Source organism: Psammomys obesus, unplaced genomic scaffold (assembly GCF_907164565.1).
Source record: "Psammomys obesus unplaced genomic scaffold, mPsaObe1.curated_primary_1811, whole genome shotgun sequence".
NCBI classification, from domain to species: Eukaryota; Metazoa; Chordata; class Mammalia; order Rodentia; family Muridae; genus Psammomys; species Psammomys obesus.
In genome coordinates, this window is record NW_026596131.1 from 951,263 (window position 1) to 974,636 (window position 23,374).

Consider the following 23,374-nt stretch of genomic DNA (forward strand, 5'->3'; position numbering starts at 1 on the left):
CTAGGTTTTACCCATGGGAACCATAAACGAGGAAAGGCTTAATAGAAAATTATTTACAGGGCCAGTTACATGCCTAACTTCTGCCTAAAACAGCTGGTGGCAAAGTGGAGTGTCACCTAGAAAGTTTTTTTCAAAATGCAGTTAAGGGGCTGGAGAGATGGCTCAGTGGTTAAGAGTGCTTTCTCCTCTTTCAGAGGACTGGAGTTCAGTTCTCAACTACCTGCAACCCCAGCTCCAGGGGAATCCCTTTCTGGCCTCCACTGATACGTGTACACACATGTATGTATATACAGACACAGACAGACAGATAGACAAATAGACATACACACACACACACACATACTCATAAAGAAATGAAAATTGACAAGTCTCATCTCAGAATTGCAGTCATACATCCTGAGAAATGGTGAGTAGTTTTGTTGCCGTGGGAGTGTGGACACACAGACCTGGGGAGTACGAGTCACTTCATAAGGCCTCTTGATACACTCACAGGTCATAGTAAACAAACGGCATAAGAGGCTGCCTGCCGCCAGGGGAACAGAACATTCTTTCAGTAAGCCATAAAAAAAATAAATAAATAGAAGGACCAAAATAACAATTGAAACACAGCATGGTAAATCCACAACCAGCAACATGGCTGTTATCAAGTATTCTGTACTGTGCACAACTGTATGTATTTCACTTTGACAGCAACAGGTCCATTTACATGTGAGTAATGAACATTATGATAGCTACGATATCACTAAGTATAAGAAAATTCAACTCTGTTATAATTTTGTGACACTACTGACATAGATACAAAATTTTATGTGTCATGTAAGGACTGAATAAGAAAATCTGAGGGTATGGGAACAAATTCAGAGACCCATAGCCAGGCATTACACTCAAAGAGAAAGATCTTGGAACACTTAGCCTTAAATGGGATGTCTCCATCAAAGCCTTCCCTCTCAGAGCTCAGAGTGCTCCGTGGAAGAGGAAGCTGAAAGAGTGTAAGAGTCAGAGGGGATGGAGGACAGTAAGGAAGCAAAAGCCTAGAAATCAATACGAGCAAAGCTCATATGAGCTCCCAGAAACAGCATGCACAGGATCTGCTACAGCAGGTCCTCTGTGCATACAGGATGGCTTCCAGGTTACTGGAACTCCTGAGTGTGTGAAGAGAGTGGGTTCTCTGATTCTTGTGCCTTCTCTTGGGCTCTTTTCCTTCTGTTGGTCTGTTTTCCTCAACTTCGATATGATAATTTTTGCCCTTACTTATTACATTTTTGTTGACTTTTATTATCTCTTAGAAATCTGTTCTTTTCTAATGAGAGACAGAAAGAGAATGGCTTTGGATGGGAGGGGAGGTACGGAAGAGTAGAGGGAAGGGGAACTGTCATCAAGATAGATTATATGAGAAAAGAATCTATTTTCAATGAAAGAAAGAAAGAAAACCCGAGGCTGGAGCCCAGCAATATGTTTTTAGTGCCCCCGCCCAGTGATTCTGCCGTATGCTTGTGTGAGAACAGCTAGCTTGAATATAGTTGATAATAGCCGTTGCTGCTAGGTGCCCCTCTGACAAATCACGTCACCTTTAGTTCAGTTACTATACTGTAGACATTCATCGGACAGATTCAGAAGGCCAGACAGTAACCCACACAAAGAAATCCCTTTAAACATTTCTTTTTAAAAATTACATTTGTGCCCTCAGGGACACAGAAGCAGGCGGATCTCTGTGAGTTTGAGGCCAGCCTGTTCTATAAAGCGAGACCAGAACAGCCAAGGCTACATAGAGAAACCCTGTCTTGAAATGCTGCCCCCGCCCCCCAAAAAAACCCAAAACATTTGTGTGTGCTTGCGAATTTTGTGTGTCTGTGTATGCATGTGTGTATGTGTGTGTATGCGCATGCATACATTTGTGTCTATGAAGTGGGAGTTGGGGTCTCTCCTTCCATCAAATGGGTCCTGAGGATTGAACTCAGGGTTTGGTGGCAAGTGCTTTTGCTCACCGAGCCGTCTTTGCCAGCCTTGGAAATCTACCTTTGATCCATTTTGATCGTGGAATTCTTGAGTTTCTTCATAGCCCTTGTTCCTTGAAAACAAACAAAAGGAGACAAAACAACGTCCTGAAGCAATACGTACTGAAAAACAAGTGTGAGGGTCCTTGACTGTAAGAACCTTTTTCTTTGCCTCACGCATTCCTTACATAACGAACATTGTGGAAGGTGGGAGAAAGGGCTCAGTGGTTAGGACTGCATAACTGCTCTCGGAAGACACAGATTCAGTCCCTCGAATCCACTTATGGCCTCTCACGACTCCCTGTAACTCTGACTTCTGAGGATCTCACGCCATCTTCTGGAGTCTGTGAGCAACTACCCTGCATAATTTAAAAAAGTGTGTGTGTGTGTGTGTGTGTGTGTGTGTGTGTGTGTATGTGTGTTAATACATGCTGTTAATCCCAGGATTTGGGAGACAGAAGCAGACAGATCTCTGTAAATTCCAGGCCAGCAGGGGTACACAGTGAGACACTGTCTTAACCAACCAACTAACCAGCCAAACAAAACAAACATTTGGGGATGCAGAGATGGCTCAGTGGTTAAGAGCACTCACTGCTCTTTCAGGGGATGGGGGTTCAATTTCTAGCAAGAACACGGTAGCTCACAACTGTTTATAACTCCAATCCCAGGGGATCTGATGCCTTCTTTTGGCTTGCTCAGGCACCAGCTGTGAATGTGGGGTACAAACATATGTGCAGACAAAACACCCATACACATAATTAAAAAAAATTTTTTTTGGCAACACAATATTCATCATCATAAAAAGACTTGAGTGGACATAGACAATCGCTTAATGCTGAGATCCCGTGAGGTTTGTCTACGGCTGTATCACCCTACATGTCTTCATTCTTGTCTGAGATTCTCTGTGTTTTATTTACAATTTAGACATTTGGTAACTGAAAGTCTGGGGGTGGAATTTTAGCGTTAGTTTATTGTTTCTGGGACAAACACTTGGGAAAAACATTTGCATGAGGAGAGAGTTGCACCAGTTCTCACCAGAAACCTGGCTCAGGGGAGCCAGCGAGCTCTATGCAGCCACCTGTGTGCTTTACTGCCTTGAAATTTCCTCCACCTGATAAACAGCTTATCACCTTTAGGCTTAGTCTCATACAAAGTCTTAAAGGGCGATAGATGATATGTCGACATGATTTTTTTTTTCCCCGGTCTGTGCATGCCAGGATATAACATGGATGGCTTCCAGTCTGGTCCAGATCTCAAGGTGACCTGTATGTGAAGCAGCAACCGTGCTAGGCCTGTCTAGAGGAAGAGAACATACAGAATGGGTATACATTACAAGGGGGATTTCCCAGGCCGGCTTACCCATACATGGTGGTATCGATGCCACCATCCGGTGCTGAAGGCCTGGAGTGCTGCTGGGCCTCAGTCCACACTGGAAGGGCTGAAGAAGCTGGGTTCTGCTATCAGTGAAGGTCTGGCGGCAGCACTGGCTGCAAGCGAGCGGCTGCACTCGCCAGCCAGGGCCAAAAGCAGGCAACCAGCAACGGCCTTTCCCTTGGACATCATATCTGGGCAACCGAGGAAGTGCCATTCACTGTAGGCGGGGCTTTCCCCTCTTCAGTCAGGCCTTCGAGGAAGCAGGCTTACAGACCCACCCCAGAGCATGTTTTATTTGAATTCAGACACAGTCAAATTAACAGCCAAAATTAACCATCACTAAAAACATTCTGAATGTGGTTGGCAGCAACCAAAGGCAAGGAACAAAAGCCAAAGGAGGAAACCAGCCATCAAATGCTTGCTCCACTCTTGATCGCATGTGACCAGCCCTATGATTTTTTTTTTTTTTTTCCTTTTGAGGCAGTTTCATGCAGCCCACTCTGGCCTTGAACTTCTGACCCTCCAGCCCTCACCTCCAACCCTGGGATCTGAACTCAGGAGTCTATGTGTTATAAGCTAACACTATAAACTGAGCTACATCCTCAGCTACTCTGAGAAGAACTTGATGAAAAAAGTTCCATGATTAATTGCTTTATAAAATGTATTAGCTGGGCTTTCCAGTGACTAATGCACAACTGGCAGGTTTTGGAGGGGTCAGTGGTGAGTGTGTAAATGTCACTTTGGTGGCCAATGGAAACTTCTAGTTAAGAAAAAGGAAAAATATTGATGGGTATGGCTTGGATTTAGCTTTTCCTGACAATTGTAATCGTCGAGACAGATGGTTAATTAACAATCTGGCATATTTTTCCTTAGTCTAATAGCCAGATGTGCCACACCCATCCACATAATAAGATGCCAATGAAGGAGGTGCATGACTTCCAGTAACACCATTTAAGGAGAGAAGCATGGCCTTTCCCTTTCCCTTCTGGGATGTAGAGGAAATAGAAGCAGTTGTGATGGATCAGGAAGTGTCTAGGGGACTGTGTTCATTGCCTATCATCACATAACAAGTTACATCACAATTTAGCAAGTTAAAAATACCACTGCCCATAGCTGGAGAGATGGCTCAGAGGTTAAGAACACTGAATGTTCTTCCAAAGTTCCTGAGTTCAATTCCCGGCAACCACATGGTGGCTTGTAACCATCTACAGTGAGATCTGGTGCCCTCTTCTGTCGTGCAAGCACACATGCAGGCAGAATACTGTATAAATTAACAAATAAAACAAAAAAATTTTAAAAAAGGGGCTTACTCCCATGCCTGTTGGCAGGACTCCAACATGGAGTCCATGCTGGCTAGACTTCCCGAGTGTTGATTTTCCTCGGAGTAAGGAAAGAAGTCACATGACTTTTTATGACTTGGTTTTATAATGTCACATCGTAAGCCAGGTTCTTGTCATGTAAGTAGCTCTGTGAACAAACCGATGTTCAGTTGAGGATGGAACAATTGCCCCCTCTTGAGGAGGTTCCATCTTTTATGGGCAGAGTTGTTGTCCTCTCCCCCAAAGGTATCCATAGTCCTAATAGTGGAGTCTGTGACTACGATACTTTACATGAAATACAGGGCTTTGGTATAATTAAGGCGCTTGAGATCCGATTATCCGGGATTGTCTGGTAGGTTCCATATACTTAGAAGAGCTCTTTTGAGACCCAAGAGGGTCAGAGTAGGAAAAGTGGGTCAGAGTGATTTGGCCATAAGTCAGTCATTGTGTATAGCCAGCCTAGAGCCCGAAGCCACATCTTCTAGAAGAGTTGCCACCTTTGATTTTATCCCCGTAAAGCTCTTTTTGGACTTTTGACCTCTAGAAATGTTAGATAATAAATTTGTGTTGTTTAAGCCACTAAATTTGTTGAAAAAAAATTTAAAAAAAATCTTTATTAATTACACTTTATTCACTTTGTATCCCCTCTGTGGTTCCCTCCCTCCTCCAGTCCCAATCCCTCCCTTCCTCCACCCTCTGCATGTATGCCCCTCCCCAAGTCCACTGATAGGGGAGGTCTTCTTTTCCTTCCTTCTGACCCTAGTCAATTAGGTCTCATCAGGAGTGGCTGCATTGTCTTCTTCTGTGGCCTGGTAATGCTGCTTCCCCCTCAGGGGGAGGTAATTAAAGAGCAGGCCAATCATGTCAGAGACAGCCCCTGGAAAAAAATTTTTTTAACAGCAGTATGTATTTGTGGCTATAACCTAAAATCACCACTGTCTGGCCTCTGGCTACAAATTATTTTTAGTTTTCCCACATGTAAAATAAATTCACGCCCTCACATCCCCAAAGTCTTATCCCATTATAGCATCAAACAGGTACAGGAGCAAAAGGTTATGGTCCTTGGGTGTAATTCCTTATTTACAGCTACTCAGGATACAAAACTCTCCACCTGAACTAGTAAATCTAGGGCGGCTAGCCAGTGAGCCCCAGGGAGCTGCCTCCATCTCCCAAGTACAAAAGCACATCACCACCCCTGGCATTTTGGTGTATGTTCTGGGGATCAAAGCCAAGTCCGCCTGCTTGCAAGACCAGGACCTTCCTGGCTGAGCTACCTTCACAGCCCCCTTTCGCACTGTTTTCTTTTGCTTTGTTGAGGCAGGGTCTTATTACGTAGCTCTGGCTAGCCTGGAACTCACCATGTATACCATGCTATCCTTGAATCCACCACAACCTGAAGACTGGATTATAGCAGGCACTATCAGGTTCAGCAACTTTTTTGGTGCTTTCCTGTAAGTGTTTCTGGAAAATAGATTTCTTTGAAAACTTTTGTTAGTCTCATTTAAATCTAACTGAGTTCTAGTACATGAGATTAAAATTAGCCTCACAAATCTCTTTAAGACATGTTTTTTTTGTTTTGTTTTGTTGTGGGCTTCTGCTGACATATAAAGACTTTATGCTTCCTCAGAAGTTAACTGATTTTTAATAAAAGAACCTAGGATATACAATGGGGAGATGGCAGTCTCTTCTGCAAATGCTGCTGAGAAAAGTGGACATCTACATGCCAGAGAAAAGAATTGGGCCCTAATAGTCCACCACATATATATATTATTAATAAAATATATAAATGTAGATCTAAAACCATAAAACTACTAGAAGAAAACAAGGAAGTTCCATGACATTGGCCTGGGCAATGTTTTGTACTTGACCTTGAAAACAGGGGCAACAAAAGCAGAAAAAGACACAGGATATTAGCAGCTAAAAAGCTTCTGCACAGTAGAGGAATCAAAGGTGAAGACACAATCTAAAACATGGGAAAATATTTGCAAAACATACTTCTGATAAGAGCACCATATCCAAAGTATGGAAGTGTCCAAAGACCTCAATTGCAAGAAAATTAACAATCCAATGAAAACAAAGCGAAGGTCCTCGAGAGCACACCAGGCCTCCACTTAAATTCACTGGGTCATACAACAAAAAAGATAGGATAGGGACTTGGGGATGGCGATGGGGGTGGGAGGGAGAAAAGAGAAGGTAAGGAGTGAAAGCAATCAAATGTGTTTTATACCTGTATGAAGTTGTCAAAGAACAAATTAAAATGAACAGTAAATACGGAAATCTTTTCATGTGTGTGTGGGAAAAATGGGCAAAGGCTCTTAAACACTTCCTGGAAAGAAGACAGGTCAACAGATATCTGAAGAGTATTTGACATTATTGTCCGGCTGGGACCTCTGCTCAAAGCCGTCTACTCCTCTTTCCTCAACCCCTCCTGCATGGAGAGAACTCCTGGCTGACACCTTCTCTGGCAAACCGCAAAGAGTGCCAGCCCAGGGGTTCAGCTTTGACCACGTATGGGCACAATCCCACCCCTAGGTAACACGCCATCACTCCTCACCTAAGTTCTATAAGATAAAACTTCCTTACTTTAGCCCAGGTGTGCGACTTCATTGACCTCCACCCCCGAGATCGGTGAACCAGACAGAGAGCTGTCTCTTAATAAACCTGCTTTTATATTCTTGATTTGGCTTGAACTGGTTTATTGTGTCAGCGGAGAAACCTATTAATCAATTGGGAAATGAAAATAGAAAGCAGTGAGATACCACTTTATATTTGTGAGAAGACCTATTACAAAGAAGGCAAATGGCAAGAGTTGGTGAAAACATAAAGGCAAAGACACTGTGTTGACTGGAGTTCAGTATCCGACGTCCACATGGTGGAAAGAACCAACTCCTTAAATCCTTCTCCGATCTCCAAATATTTGCTGTGGCATAGGTCCAGAGAACCAACTCCTTAAATCCTTTTCTGATCTTCACGTGTACTGTCACATATGTACCGTATTCCCCATAGAAAAAAATAATGTAAAAAAGCTTTTTGCCTTTTTTTAAAATTTCCCCTCTTTAAAAAAATTTTTTTTTTTTTTATTAATTATACTTTATTCACGTTGTATCCCTGTTGGGATCAGTAAGCAGGCACTTCTACGGCCAGCCCCAAGGGACCTAACAAACCGGTTATCAGGCATTTGTGAAGACACCTTGACCACCTGGAATTACCTGCACATGCCCTGGGTCACCCTATAAGAGAACTGGAGCCCTCCCCCTCTCTCTTACTCTCTTTCTCTCCTCCTCTCTCTCTCTCTTTCTCTCTTTCTCTCTCTCCCCCTTCCCTTAATAAACCTCCCACGTGGAACCGATCTCGTGGTGTGATTTGTGAATCCGCGTGTAACCTGCACAGGCGCACATTTCTCTACATTCCAACGTTTCCCAACATTGGTGCGTTGGCCTAAAAGACAAGATAAACAATTATGGTTAAGACTTATAAACGTAAACCCAATAAGAAAATTATAAAGATTTTATAAAGCATTTGAAAATATAAGAGCTGAGTGTAGAAATCAGGAAGAGAGCTTTTAAATAGAAGCTGCTCGGGAAAGGGCAGAGACTGCTGGAGAAATGCACACGGCCAAGATGGCTGTGCCCAGGGATTTTTGCGGGAATTTTAAATTTCGCAAAACTCCCTACCAAAGGTCCCTCCAGGTAGACAGAGGTTCTGATGTACAAACCTCATCGATCCAAACCTTTCAATGTATACCTACAGGATTATCTCCATACTCAACTTTATCTTTTGCCTATATATGTGTTTCAGTGTCCTGCCAGACACAGATGTTTCCTATAGCCACAACAGTGCCAAAGCAGCTACAGGTGTTCAACTCTGACCTCACAGAATTCCAACAAGCTGGACCTGCACCTTCCCTCCAGCCATGGATGTTCTCACAGACCCTGGAAAGCATCAAAACAGCCTGTTCTTGGACTTGGCCAACACTTCAGCCTTTTGACCTCCCTACAGCGGCCCCAGTGTCAGCAGGAAGTAGCCAGAAGAGAATCTACGCCCGTTATTCACTTGTTGTTAACAAAAGGCTGAAGTGGTGTGCTTCAGGACCAGAACAAGGGGCTCCAGGTTCTCCCAGTGTTCCCCAGCCCCTACCCACTGCCTTGCATGGCTGGCAACTCTCTCTGTTGACAACCCTCTACCCTAAATTTTCCAGGGCAGAGACTTCTTTTATTCTTAACCTTACAACCTAACCATTTTGTTGCTATAATTCCTCTCTCTCTCAACCTCTTGCATGACAACCAAGAGCTGCTTTCAATGAGCCTAAATTTATATACTTTAACTTACCTTATAAAAGGCAGCCAAGCTCCCTATTTTTAATTATAGAACAAGGGAGGAATGTTGGGATCAGTAAGCAGGCACTTCTACGGCCAGCCCCAAGGGACCTAACAAACCGGTTATCAGGCATTTGTGAAGACACCTTGACCACCTGGAATTACCTGCACATGCCCTGGGTCACCCTATAAGAGAACTGGAGCCCTCCCCCTCTCTCTTACTCTCTTTCTCTCCTCCTCTCTCTCTCTCTTTCTCTCTTTCTCTCTCTCCCCCTTCCCTTAATAAACCTCCCACGTGGAACCGATCTCGTGGTGTGATTTGTGAATCCGCGTGTAACCTGCACAGGCGCACATTTCTCTACATTCCAACGTTTCCCAACATTGGTGCGTTGGCCTAAAAGACAAGATAAACAATTATGGTTAAGACTTATAAACGTAAACCCAATAAGAAAATTATAAAGATTTTATAAAGCATTTGAAAATATAAGAGCTGAGTGTAGAAATCAGGAAGAGAGCTTTTAAATAGAAGCTGCTCGGGAAAGGGCAGAGACTGCTGGAGAAATGCACACGGCCAAGATGGCTGTGCCCAGGGATTTTTGCGGGAATTTTAAATTTCGCAAAACTCCCTACCAAAGGTCCCTCCAGGTAGACAGAGGTTCTGATGTACAAACCTCATCGATCCAAACCTTTCAATGTATACCTACAGGATTATCTCCATACTCAACTTTATCTTTTGCCTATATATGTGTTTCAGTGTCCTGCCAGACACAGATGTTTCCTATAGCCACAACAGTGCCAAAGCAGCTACAGGTGTTCAACTCTGACCTCACAGAATTCCAACAAGCTGGACCTGCACCTTCCCTCCAGCCATGGATGTTCTCACAGACCCTGGAAAGCATCAAAACAGCCTGTTCTTGGACTTGGCCAACACTTCAGCCTTTTGACCTCCCTACAGCGGCCCCAGTGTCAGCAGGAAGTAGCCAGAAGAGAATCTACGCCCGTTATTCACTTGTTGTTAACAAAAGGCTGAAGTGGTGTGCTTCAGGACCAGAACAAGGGGCTCCAGGTTCTCCCAGTGTTCCCCAGCCCCTACCCACTGCCTTGCATGGCTGGCAACTCTCTCTGTTGACAACCCTCTACCCTAAATTTTCCAGGGCAGAGACTTCTTTTATTCTTAACCTTACAACCTAACCATTTTGTTGCTATAATTCCTCTCTCTCTCAACCTCTTGCATGACAACCAAGAGCTGCTTTCAATGAGCCTAAATTTATATACTTTAACTTACCTTATAAAAGGCAGCCAAGCTCCCTATTTTTAATTATAGAACAAGGGAGGAATGTTGGGATCAGTAAGCAGGCACTTCTACGGCCAGCCCCAAGGGACCTAACAAACCGGTTATCAGGCATTTGTGAAGACACCTTGACCACCTGGAATTACCTGCCCATGCCCTGGGTCACCCTATAAGAGAACTGGAGCCCTAGCCCCCCTCCCCCCGTCTCTTTTACTCTTACTCTCTACTCTTCTCTTTCTCTCCTCCTCTCTTTCTCTCTGCAACCCCCTTCCCTTAATAAACCTCCCACGTGGAACCGATCTCGTGGTGTGATTTGTGAACCCACGTGTAACCTCCACAGGCGCACATTTCTCTACATTCCTACGTTTCCTAACAATCCCCCCGTAGCTCCCTCCCTCCCTCCCAACTCCTCCCTTCCTCTCCCTTCTCCATGCATGCCCCTCCCCAAGTCCACTGATAGGGGAGGTCTTCTTTTCCTTCCTTGTGACCCTAGTCTATTAGGTCTCATCAGGACTGGCTGCATTGTCTTCCTCTGTGGCCTGACAAGGCTGCTCCCCCATCAGGGGGAGGTGATCAAAGAGCCAGCCACTGAGTTCATGTCAGAGACAGTCCCTGTTCCTGTTACTATGGAACCCACTTGGACACTGAGCTGCCATGGGCTACATCTGTGTAGGGGTTCTAGGTTATCTCCATGCATGGTACTTGGTTGGAGTGTCAATCTCAGGAAAGACCCCTGTGCTCAGATTTTTTGGTTCTGTTGCTCTCCTTGTGGAGATCCTGTCCTCTCCAGATCCTACTATTTCCCACTTTCATAAGATTCCATGAACTCTGCCCAACAGTTGGCCGTAAGTCTCAGCATATGCTTTGATAGTCTGCAAAGCAGAGCCTTTCAGAGGCCCTCTGTGGGAGGCTCCTAACTTGTTCCCTGTAAAAAAGTTTTTTTGTTTTTTTTTTTTTAATAATAAAAAAGTACTTTATGTCATAGACTTTTGGAGAAAACGTATTTTAAAACATTAATACTTCAGAGAACTTACAAATTCAGTATGTCCTAAGAAAACGTTTCCATTCACAGAACTGGATTTACACAATAGAGATGGAAGCCAGGAACCGTCACTTTGTGTCTTCCTGCTAACTAAACCTCTAAGGACCGACCCCAGACTAAGCAACACAGTAAGACAAATGATGTTGAGTTGTCCTCCTTTAGAGAGCAGGAGTCAGGGGAAGGCGCTAGAAGGGAGGTCACAGGACTGACAAAAGACAAACCTGGAGTTGGGGAGGGGGGCCAGAGAGGACAAGGGAAGGACGGAAAGTTCAACAGGAGGCAGCAGGGCCCCCGAGTCAGTGGCCGGCCTCCAGCCTTGTCCACAGCCAGCCACGTTGGCTCGGGTGAGGTCACAGGCCCTTGTGAGGTGTGGGGACGCGCGCGCGCGCCACCTCAGCGCTTTCCAGGAGGCGCCCAGGCAGCACGCTCCCAGCAGCTCGGCCGCTTACCAGGGCGCCCCGGAGGACGCCCCGGAGGACGCCCGGGCGAGGGCAGCAGCGCGCTGGAAGCCTCGGGCAATTCCATGGGCGGAGCTTCGGGCTGATCAGGTGACCTCGGGGGCGGGGCCTCGCCGGCGGGGCGCGCTGAAAGCCTGAGCGGCGCCTCAGAAGGCTGGAAGCGCGGTGTGGGGGACTCCGGAACGCGGAACCTCCGGGACGCGAGGGCAGTGGGGGGACCATTCGAAGCCAGGGGTTAGAGGACAGGAGCGGGGCGCTCAGCTGACAGAGCTGGAGAGGCGAGGCGTGCTGAGGAGAGATGCACAGTCGAAGGAGAAAGCGACCCGCCGCGTGGCTGGACGAGGAACGTTCTAGAAAGGCGGAGAGGGTAGCCAAGCGGTCAGCCAAACGGTTGCCCTGGCTAGTGGAGACTTGGTGGGCGGGAGACTGCCCCGAGCCCCGTGCGGCTGGTGGGTCGTCGGTTGTGGTCGTGTTGAGGACGGCTTCTGTGTTTCCGTGTCTGCTCCCTTCCCGAGTTTTTACCTCGCGAGGCAGGGCTGGTGGGAATCCTCCGCTGCATAAGTTCCTGCACGAGGCGGAGGCCCCCAGGGTTAAGCGGATATGATAAACGGAGGTTGATGCTTGCACATTCATCAGTGGCATCAGCTCTGCTCTGTCTGAAATTTGTGACTCTGTCTGTTCGTTAGAATGTCAGTACTTCAAGTTTAGTACTGCAGTTTAATATTAATACTGTCCACTAGATTATTAGTGCAGTGAAAAAAAAGCTCACTGGTAATTGCAGTCAGTACTGTAATATAATTAACAGTGTAACGAATAGCTCATCAAACGTGGCTTGGGTAGCAGTTAAAAAAACATTTTGAGTTTTGTTTTTAATGTTGGTCATTATATTTGCATAACACGAGAGTCTTTGTTGTGAAGCCAGGTTCAAATATCTTTTGTTTGCCACAACATTGACTCCCCCCCACCACCAAATTTTCAAAAATTTCTAAAATGATGTGTGTACTTGTACGTCTCAATATGGGTTTGTGCATGTTAACTGCAGGGCCTGAGGCAGCCAGAAGAGGGCATCTGATTCCACCAGACTGGAGTTACAGGCAGTTGTGAGGTGCCTGACATGGGTGCTGGGAACCGCACTTGGCTCCTACGAGCATATTTGCTCTGAACTTCTCAGGCATATTTCTAGCCCCATGCAGTAGCAGTGTTTTGGGGCAATATTGTATGGTACAGGAGACTAAGGTTTTGGTGCTAGATTTTCCGAATTCAAATTCTAACTCCTGTTTGCTGGTTGGGTGTTTCTGTAAACTAGTGACAATGACAATTCCTTAAAGTTTGTGTATTTATGGACAATTTTGTGTAATATATGAAATAATTCACATCATTGTGTTTATGGTATTGTCTAGCACATGCTAAGCGCTCAGGAACATGGTGGTGGTTGTGTTAGCACTTCTGTCTTAGGGTTTGTTTGCATAAATATAATTGGGCTTTTCTTCTTTTCATGTCGTTTGAGATGTATTTCTCTGTTTTGCTGTACACTGAAAAGGTAAACTTAAAAAGTGGGTGACCTCTGATTTATCATTTATTAGTGGTTTTTTTTTCCCCTAGCTTTTGCCCACCAATGTACATTGGTACCATTTATTAGGTATTGTACTCTGAGTGTTACATTGAAGAGGAAACTTCAAGTAGAAAAATGTAATTCCTTTGTCTCCTAAACAGTAGTATGATCTTTTAAAATTTTTTTTCCTGTTTATATTTTGTCAGGAAATAATTTTGTATTATTGTTCATTTATATTCAATCATCAAGACCTTTGGTTCCTGAAGGACAGATTTTACCTCCAAACAGAAAAATGGAGAAAAAAAATTTATATTGCAAGGTAAATTATTCAAGGCAGGCAGTTTTTTTTTTTTTTTAAGATTTCTTCTCCTTTTAAAATTATTTTTATAATTGTTTACTATTCATGACTGTTAAACACTTAGAGAGTATTAAGGTTCTGATAAACCTGCCGTACTGGATGACCTTTGAACCTCTTTTAGTAGACACATGTTGGAATATTATTCAGCGACAATGTAGTACTATACCAAAGGGGCTTCTAAGGCATATTGTAGAATTCTGTATACATATGTTAAAATATGTAATATGACATTTTCTTTTTTGATATAATAATTTTTAGGTGAGTAAGCAATTTAGGCACTTTCTCAAAGTGGCTATACCAGTTTGTATTCTCACCAACATTAGAGAGGGGCCTGCCCATTCGGCTCTTCACTTTTCTGTGACAGCATGTGTGAAGTTCAGTCTTGTAGAGATCTTGTGCAGGCAACCACAGCTGCTGTGAGTTCTGGAATCCCGCAGCCATGCCCTGGCCGGACGTCAGAATCCCACACCACTTGTGCCCTTCCTCTGCCTCTTAAATTCTTCCTACTCATTCTTCTGTGATGTTTCCTGAGGCATTTATGGTTGGACATTTCTCTTAGCAATATTCTACTTCTGTGAAGAGACACCATGACCAGAGCTGCTCTTTATAAAAGAAGGCATTTAATTGGAGGCTTGTTTACAGTTTCAGAGGTTGCATCCATTATCACCATGGTGAGAAGCAGACAGACATGGCACTGGACAGTAGCTGAGACCTTGACATTCTTATTCATAGGCAGAGAGAGAGAGAGACAGAGAGAGAGAGAGAGAGAGAGAGAGAGAAAGGGGGGCTGGTGTTGTATTTTGAAACCTCAAAGCTGACCCCTAATGACACACCTCCTCCAACAAGGACACACCTCCTAATCTTCCCAAAACAGTTCATCAAGTGAGGACTAAGCATGCAAACATAAACGCCTGTGAGGACCACTCTCTTTGAAACCACTGCAGCATTCACTAGTCAATTATTCTGTGTATTTTGATGAGTTATGAGCTTATAAAGTCACCACTAACCGCTGTAAACAGAAGCTTCCCTTATCAAAGCTTACAGCACCTTCCTGTGGATGTCAACACAGTCATTTAGAAAGCACTTTGCCAGGCATGTCAAGTCCACTGAGCCAGACAGCAAGCGGCAGCTTCCGTTTGAGGGCTTATGACCTTCCTAGCCATAGGCTTTTGACCAGGTTTACAGTTACATGTGTGAGTCCGCTCCTCTGGCACAGGCATCAGATCCAGCCAGAAAGCAGGTGGTTAAAGCCCACAAGTGGTTTGCCATTATTTTACCTGTGAGTTCATTTTGCCTGGCCAGACGGTATTGCTGCACACAGGGGCCACAGCCAGGTAAGACAGTGCTGATAGTTTTCTCCTGGCAGCCTGTGTAGCAGCTTCTGGTACTGTTGGGGCTAGCCAGCAAGGAGGGAGCATCCAGCCGAGTTTCAGCTTGAACTCCCTACGTCTTGAGACTAAGGTGTGTGGCATCTTTAGCAATAGTCTTACCAGCTAGTTCTAGCGGCAACCAACAGCAGTGGCAGTTGCTGGCATTATTTATTACTGAAACAGTAGTCATCATGAAGTCAGGACATTAGATTAGTCAAACGTTCCTTCAGTTGCATTGAAATTTTGTACCCTTTGATCCTTCTCCTCTCTTCTTCCCTCCTACCGCCTTCCTGTTTCTGTTTGAAAATTCCATCCCACTAAGTATCTTTGTTATACCCACCACTCCCTTCTTCCTGTGAACCTCCTGATGTGAGTGCTGGGAACTGAGCTTGGCTCTCTGCAAGAGCAGTGTACACCGCTAGCTACTGAGCCGTCACTACAGCTCCCTGCCAGCCTCCCGATAAGCACTTTCCTCCTATCTTTCTGTGAGACCAACATTTTTGAATTCCATACACAATTAAGATCTTACATTAGTCATCTCTCTGTGCCTGGCTTATCTAATGTAGCATGCCATTGCAAGTGACAGAACTTCTGTTTAAGTCAGTATAATATTGTATCCTGTCTCTATACGTTTCCTTTATTCACTCACCAACTGGTACACACTTAGTTGATTCTCTGTCTTGGTTATTATGAGTTGTGCTGAAATGAACATGAGAATGCTGATATTTCTTCAGCCTCTTGATTTTTAGACTTTCTGGGTTGCTGTATTATGTGACAGTTATGTTGGAGAAGCATCTACACTATTTTTCAAATATCGGCTGTATTAATGAATGTATCCACCATCGCTGTACATTTTGGTCAGTTAATCTTTGATAACAGCTATTCATGATGGTTAGGGTTGTCAGTTTGACAGAATTCTGCTAGCCTCTTTTTTTTTTTATTCTTTTCTTTATTTTTTATTCTTTGAAAATTTCATACATGTATGCACTGTATCTTGGCCATATCTATCCCAGCTCTCATCCTCGTGTTCTCTCTGGGCTCTCCAACACACCTCCCTCCCAACTTCACTTTGCCCAGGGCATTTAGACCCATTATGGTTCCATATGACTTTTAGGGTTATTTACATTTTTGTGAAAAGTGACGTTTAAATTTTGATAATTTTATCAACCCCTGTAGGTTGCTTTGCATAGACACACAATATTTGTTCTTCCAATTCATGAGTATCTATTTATTTCTGCCTTCACTTTCATAATTTTTTACATTTATTTTTTCTAGGCGTATGAATGTTTTGCTTGTTATGTGTGTGCCTTGTGCCTGCCGAGGCCAGAAGAGGGCACTGGCTCTGTTAGAGCCGGAGTTATGGATGGTTGTGAGTCACCAAATGGGTGCATGGAATTCTTTGCAAGAGCAGCAAGCACTCTAAACTACTGAGATACTTTCTCCTGAGATACTTTCTCCAGTCCGTTCTTGAGGTTCTTTTATTGTTTTATATTTTTCATTTTTGCCATCCTAACCAGTACGTAGTGGTATCTTGTTTAACTTGGGACTTTCTAAAAACATGATGCTTAATATCTTTTCATAAACTTATTTGATAGCTCTGCATCTTAGGTTGCTAATTTTGCTCAGAAATCTTAGCCATTTCAAAATAGGCCTCCACACATGCAACAAAGATGAGTGCATCTGTATGCATACAGAGGCGTGCAACACACACAGTTCCTTATATATTTTAAAGTAACAATCCCTTATATCAAATGTGTTCTTTGCAAATACTCTCTTTCAGTGTCTGGCTTATTCTTTCAATCTTCTTAATGGTGTTCTTCACAGAGCAGATGCTTTTTAATGTTAGTGGAATGTAATTTATAATTTTTTTCTTATATGGGACCATACCTTAAGTTTATGTCTGAAAATAGTTATTTTTTTGTAATAAAATGATTGTTTTGTGCCTGTGTATATTTATGAATGCTGTGCATTTTGTAGGTATGTAATTAAATATTAAGTAGGTAAATATTAAGAGGCATCTTCCTTTAGAATAGTTGTAAAATGAGCTTTTATTCACCTGCTTTGTTTCTTTTCTAGGAGGATTACTGCCTCTATCTGCTAACCTAGGCCTACTCCTGGAAGCTTCTTGCCTCTGTACAATATGGCTTAGGCCTAGTATGTTTTCTGCCACTAAGATTTACTGCTGAAAAAGCTCACCCTTTCTTGTTTTTGCCGAGCTCCAGGGTGCCTGGTTCAAACTCATGCTGCTCTCCTAGCTGACTTATTCAGTCTGGTTTTTCTCTTGGTCTCTGAATTGCTCTGCTTGGCCTCAAACTAACTCAAGCAATCTGCTCTAATCTCCTGACTTCTCGATCTCTGGCTCATTGGTCTTCACCTGAGATCTTTTTCTGCAACCTGTTTCTCTATGACTGTCCAGGTAAAACCACCTCCTCCTTTCTGTATTGCCCCTTAAGTAGCTTCCCTTTCCTCTCTCTTCTTGTGAGAGTTGGGTGTATTCTATTCTGCCAAATCTTCTCTGATTTGTTACCTTTTCTGCCACTCAATTAGACATCACTTTCAAACATGGGTGCTTCCTTCTAGAAACTAATTTTATCTTCATTGTTAAAGGCATGTACCACCACACCCTGGACCTAAGCTTTTCTTTACCTGAAACTTGCTGTATACCAGGCAGACCTCTTGAACTCAGAGATCTGCTTACCTCTGTCTCCTGGATTAAAGGCACATTTGTATTCCAGCCGGATCACACAGACCTAGAAGGTCTTTGGATGTGGTTTCTTGCTAGAACAGCCATATTCTGAGTTAAAATTCCTCTACAAATAATAATGTTCAAATGAAAAAGATCCGTTTAAAACCAAACTTCCTTTAGTTGAATGTTATCTCTAATATGTATGTGGATAAGAGTATGTATGATTATGACTCTTGGTTATTCTCAGACAGAAGAAACCGTTGATGTATCACTTCATGGCTCTGAATGTGAGAAAACCGATTTGTCATCAAGAAGTGTTGAAAGTAAGAAATATTGCAAGATTTCTAAAACCACAACGAAGAAAAGATCACCTGAAACTAGTAAGGGTTCAATCCCAGAATGTAAAAGAATGTAAGTTAAAAACTTTGAATTTACATTATGAAATTATTCATTTTTCAAATTTAAGATAGCCAGACATGGAGCTTCTGCGTTCTAAAAAATAGGGTCATGTCTATTATAGTCATTCTTTTAGGAAGACAGTTTTAACTGTTGCATGGCTGTTCTTAAGCCTTGCTTTACTGCTGTTGCTGCTACACAGCAGTCTAAAAGCTATCATAGCGTTTCAGCTAGAGGGAACATTGGTTCCTGGGTTTGTAAGTTAAGAAGGACATGGAAGGGCTCTTCTATCTGGGCTTAGGTTTATGAGATTAGAACATTTGAATCCTATAGTTTTTTTTTTTTTAAACATACTATGTTACCTGCATGTCTTTTGTTAGTTAAAAAAAAAAAAGTAGTTCTGGCATTTTGTATATACCTAGGCAAGCAGCCTTTATTTGTAATATTTCTTAAAGGCAGAAAAAGAGAAAGTGTTTATTAGAGAGAAGAAATACTATGAGAAAATGTTTGGGGTTTATTTCATTTTTTTTTTTCCTACCAACTAAGTTCTGGTCTAATGGATTGGTGAAGTTAGAAATTCCATGGATATTGTAATTAGAGGGGCATTTGAACTAAAGTTTAAGCATAAGCCTGTTTCTGTTTTATTTACTACAATATTTCTACCAGTGTTTACACTTGTAAGGTAACAAAGAACGATTATCCCTAGAAAACCGCATAAAACTTATCTGGCAAGGAATCGAAGGTAGTGCCAGAGTCTCTTTACTTTCATTAGTAGTGTTCAAACTTGTGCCTTTGGAGACATGTGCCCCAAAGGAAAGGGATGTAAGACAAACGTTTTTAATTCATTATGTGTATCAAACCATTTATTTTTCATAAAATGTTGGAGATAATTCAAGAATTTCAACGCACTTATGCTTTTAAAAATAGGAGAGGTCAAACCCTGTGTAGTCAGAAATAGAAGACTCATACTCACCAAGGATACGTGGTTGGGTATGGGGAGTGAAAGCATGGTCAATTCTCAGTTGTGTGGTTAAGAGATCATGACATCAATTTAGGAGGCCACTACCAATTTTTCTTTCATAAGGAAATAGATTAAAATGAAATTGAAGACATTGGAGTTTTGTTTTGTTTTTGAAATACAACTGCACTTTGTTAAACAGGTTCAGTTTTCATATATCTGGTCTCTTTTTCTGTCTCTATTTCAAGTAGAAAACATATTTCAGATGATGAGTCATAATCAAAATAGTTGAAAGCATTTCCTTTGATGCCAGAGGTCTATATAGGTGACTAACTGTGGATAACTTTGGGGTGTGTGTGTAAGAACAAGGTATTGGGGTCACAGGGTAGGCATTTAGGAGGGTTGGGATTGGCGAGGATAGAGCATCAGAAGGGGCAAGGTGTCTGCTAAGAAAGAAAGTAGATTAATGATGAAATTTCCTCTTATTTCACGATTTGCTTAGGATTGTATTTGCCCATAGCTGTAAGAGTGGAAAATCTACAGGATAAATGACCCAACAGCAGCAGGAATAAAAAGTATAATGAGAGGTTATGGAGACCTTAAAAATGCATTGCCAGCAAGTATGGGGAACTTACTGAACCCTGATGGCAGAATTTTGGAGTTTATGGTAATTAGAAGACAGCCAGAAACTGGAACACCCATTGTCCATGTGGTGATACTGAGAAATGTCAGTTAATCTTTATGCATCATCATGGTGGTGTTGAGTGTTTTTTTCCAGAAAGAAAACATACCTTACAGAAATGTTAATCAAAATTGTTACAGATGAAACAATACTGATGAACTATATGCAGATGAAATAAATATTGGGCTTTCAAATTTCTAAAGGATGGAAGCAGGCATAATGAGGCAGCTTAGAACATTATTTAAGCAGGGTGATGGTACAGGGGAAGATTACCATATTACTTGCAAATTTCTACAGTCAAAGATCAAAAGGAAGATAAAGCCAGAAAAACAACTCAGCAGTTACTCTAATTTCTCTGCCATTTAGATATGAAACATCATTATTCCTGTTTAAAGAAGAAAAAACCACTAAGCTTCCAGGATCAAGGAAAACCAAGAAAAAGAAAAGTGTACAACTACAGTTTCATAGTAAAAAAGCTGAGGTAAGTCAAGAATTGGCAAATTTCCTTTTTGTTCCTTAGCCTTCAAATATTCTTGATGTTTTAGTCTTAGTGTTGAAATTTTACTATTTTAGATATTGCTTCTTCTCCTTTTCTGTCTTTTTTTTTTTTTTTTTTTTTTTTTTTGCTGTTTGTTTGTTTTGTTTTGTTTTTCTGAGACAGGAATTCTCTGTGTAGCTCTGGCTGACTTGGAACTCACTCTGTAGACCAGGCTGGCCTCAAACTCCGAAGTGCTGGGATTAAAGGCATATGGCACTACCACCTAGCTTCCTTTTCTTTTCTTATCCCTGTGATGGTTAGTGCCCTACTGGATAAGACACAGGATTACCTCAGTGATGGGCCTCTGGGCATGTCTTCCTTACACTGAGGTAGGAAGAACTGTCCACTGTGGGTGATACCATGCTGAGCAAGTGTTGCTTGCATTCAGAGTATTTCATCATAGCAGTAGAAAAGAATCTAAAATATCACCCTCTTATTTCTGCCTCTTTTTGGGGGGGAGGGGCGGGGAGGTTGGTTTGTTTGTTTTGGATGGGTTCTCCCTGTGTTGTCCACGCTAACAAACTCTTGGGTTCAGATGATTTTCCTGCCTCTCTCTCTTTAGCAACTGGAGCTACAGGTGTGCACAGCCACATCTGGCTGTCTTCTCCTTCCTCTTTATTCCTAACAATAATGCATTTAATCCTTTCAGAAGACCGGGAGCCTTTTCTTTTCCTTATTAATTAGTTTCTTGTGTTGTGTGCTACTACAGTTTGCAGTTTTAACCCTGACCCTAGGTGTTTCTTGGTTGGTGGCACGCATCTCCAACATTTGCCCTCATCTTCACACAGTCTTCTTCCCTGTATCTGTACATCATAGTCCCCCTTGTCCTCATTTGTATCAACACACCCGTCCTCGGGCTTCTCATATTACATCCTTAATTTCATTACTTCTGCAAAGATTATTTTCTCTAAATAAGATCACATCTGTAGGTTCCAGATATTTGGGTATGAAGTGGAGCCAACATTGCCCTTACTGTACTTTCTGTCATATACTTAGGTGTGCATTTCTTTTCATTTGTCTGTCTTGATATGTGTTGTGCTTCTTAAATCTGAGAATGAACACTTAAACTCTGGGAAAGTCCACTCTCTTGCCCCTTTTGTTTTTTCCAGGCAAACCTGCCCTTAACTCATCTTTTAGGATGTTTTCTCTCCTCCCGTTCTTCGCGGTCTTCTACCACCTGGGCATTGCATCATATCATTCCATTCTTTATGTTCTTTAACATTTACATCCGTTCCCTTTCTGTTACAAAGTATCTGAAGCGATTAGCTCATAAAGATAAAAGCTTTGTTTTGGCTGTGGCTCTGAAAGTTCCAGTCTGAAAGCAAATAGGTCTGGCTGTGCCAGGGATGTAGGCCAAACAAACTGCTCCCCTTATGCGCTGTTCATAAACGGCAAGTCAGGAAGATACCAGGGTTCTGCAGTCCATCAGCAGCACACCCCAGTATCCTAGGGGTCTCCCACTACACCCCCATGTTACAGTTATTCTTAAAAGACTGTGTTTGTCAGTTTCTCTCTTAACTTGGCTATCACACAAATAGTTGAGACTCTATAATATTATTTTAACAAGCTTCACAGCACAAGAACTGAGCAGTTATTAGTTTATTCTTAACCCTCTAAACTAATTTGGCTTGGTGATACTTGTACACAGTAGCTTTTCTGCTCCAGCTCCCCTCTCCTGGTGTTTCTAGAACTCTCTGGTGACTTAATTCCCTCCTTCCTCTTCTAACTTCCCCTACCCTGGCTGGCAGGAAGTCCAGCCCTATTCTCTCCCCTGCTCAGCGATTGGCATCTCAGGGAACAATTGGAGAGTAGTATTTATAAAACTTTGAGACAGGAGACTTCCAACCAGATGTAGGGGATAGAGAAATCAGCTTGAATTACACAGTAACCTTATGCCTACACCCACCACTTATGCTGCTTCATAATAGCACTTCTCAGGGCAAAAAGTCTACAGTGAATGGACCTTTGTGGGGATGGGGTGGGAGACTAGGGGGAGGAGGTACTACCCATAGTTACATTCCTTCATGTTCTTCCCTCCGCCCCCCATCTGTTTTTTTATTTCTCTATTTTGTTTTTGGCATTTTGTTCTCTATTTTGTAGTTAACTTATTTTTCTCTATCCAGCTAAGTTTAATGCACAGGTTTAACCCTGTCCATTGAGGTTTTAATTTCAATGATTGTCTTATTTCCAAAAGTTTTGCTTGGTGGTTCCTTAAAGTCCACGTATTGCCCTCTGCTCACTTTCTGTGGTTACCTCTAGAAGGTGTCTGATGACTCCAGTGTATGAAATCTTTATCCAAACCTTGGTTGTTATTTTGTTATTCTTGCTCATGTGAGCTTGTATCCTTTCTTTCAAATGTAACAGATATGTATTTCCCATATATAGACATATGTCTGTTCTCTCTCTCTCTTGCCTTCTTCACCTGCTAACCTAGACCTAGTTCTAGAAGCTTCTAGCCTCCATACAATCCAATCTAGGCCTAGAATGCTTTCAGCCTCTGAGACTTACTGCTAAATAAGCTCACCCTTTCTAGCTCTTTTTTGAACTCTTGCTGGCTGGCTCAATTTTTCTCTCCAAGCTGAGTGATTCAATCTGGCTTCTCTCAGTTTCTTACTGAATTACTCTGCTTGGCCTCAAACTAACTTCAGCAATTTATTTTAATTTTCTGGCTCCTTCTCATTTTCTGGCTCATTCTGTCTTCACTGTGTCTATCTTGTTTTTTTTTCTTCAACCTGACTCTGTAAAACTCTCCCAGTAAAACTGTCTCCTCTCTCCCTCATTTTCTGTTACTCCCTTAAGTAGCTTCCCTTTCCTCTTTCTTCTCTGAGAGTTGGGTGCATTCTGTTCTTTCAAATCTTTCTCTGATTTGTCACTTTTTCTTACACTCAATTAGACATTACTTTCAAATATGGGTGATTCCTTCTACAAACTAACTTCACCTTCATAATTTGGGATTAAAGGTGTGTGCACCTCTCCTGGATCTAAGCTTTGTGTCACCTGAAACTTGCTCTGCACCAGGCTGGCCTGGAGCGCAGGTGTT